Source organism: Oncorhynchus gorbuscha, unplaced genomic scaffold (genome assembly GCF_021184085.1).
Source record: "Oncorhynchus gorbuscha isolate QuinsamMale2020 ecotype Even-year unplaced genomic scaffold, OgorEven_v1.0 Un_scaffold_2147, whole genome shotgun sequence".
NCBI classification, from domain to species: domain Eukaryota; kingdom Metazoa; phylum Chordata; class Actinopteri; order Salmoniformes; family Salmonidae; genus Oncorhynchus; species Oncorhynchus gorbuscha.
The window spans coordinates 3169-4140 of record NW_025746731.1 but is presented as its reverse complement, the minus strand read 5'-3'; positions in this window follow the sequence as shown (position 1 = coordinate 4140).

Here is a 972-nt window from a genome sequence, read left to right as displayed (position 1 = left end):
GTAACTAGACACATCACCTACCCTACTACCAGGTAGCTAGACTACTGCCATCACCTACCCCTACTACCAGGTAACTAGACACATCACCTACCCTACTGCCAGGTAACTAGACATCATCCACTCCCCTACTAGACACATCACTCCACTACTGCCAACTAGACACATCACCTACCACTACTACCAGGTAACCAGACACATCACCTCCCCCTACCCCTACTACCAGGTAACTAGACATCACCTACCCTACCACTACCAGGTAACTAGACACATCACCTACCACTACTACCAGGTAACTAGACACATCACCTACCCTACTGCCAGGTAACTAGACACATCACCTGCCCTACTACCCAGGTAACTAGACACATCACCTACCCCTACTGCCAGGTAACTGGACACATCACCTACCCCTACTACCAGGTAACTAGACACATCACCTCCCCTACTACCAGGTACTGGACACATCACCTACCCCTACTACCAGGTAACTAGACACATCACCTACCCCTACTGCCAGGTAACTAGACACATCACCTACCACTACTGCCAGGTAACTAGACACATCACCTCCCTACTGCCAGGTAACTAGACACATCACCTACCACTACTACCAGGTAACAGACACATCACCTACCCCTCCCTACTACCACATCACCTCCCCTACTGCCAGGTAACTAGACACATCACCTCCCTACTACTACCAGGTAACTAGACACATCACCCTACCCCTACTACCCACATCACTACCAGGTAACTAGACACATCACCTGCCACCCTACCAGGTAACTAGACACATCACCTACCCCTACTACCAGGACACATCACCTACCCCTACCCCTGGCTAGACACATCACCTACCCCTACTACCAGGCACTCAGACACATCACCTACCACTACTACCAGGTAACTAGACACATCACTCACCCTACCCTACTGCCAGGTAACTGGACACATCACCTACTGCCCTAGACA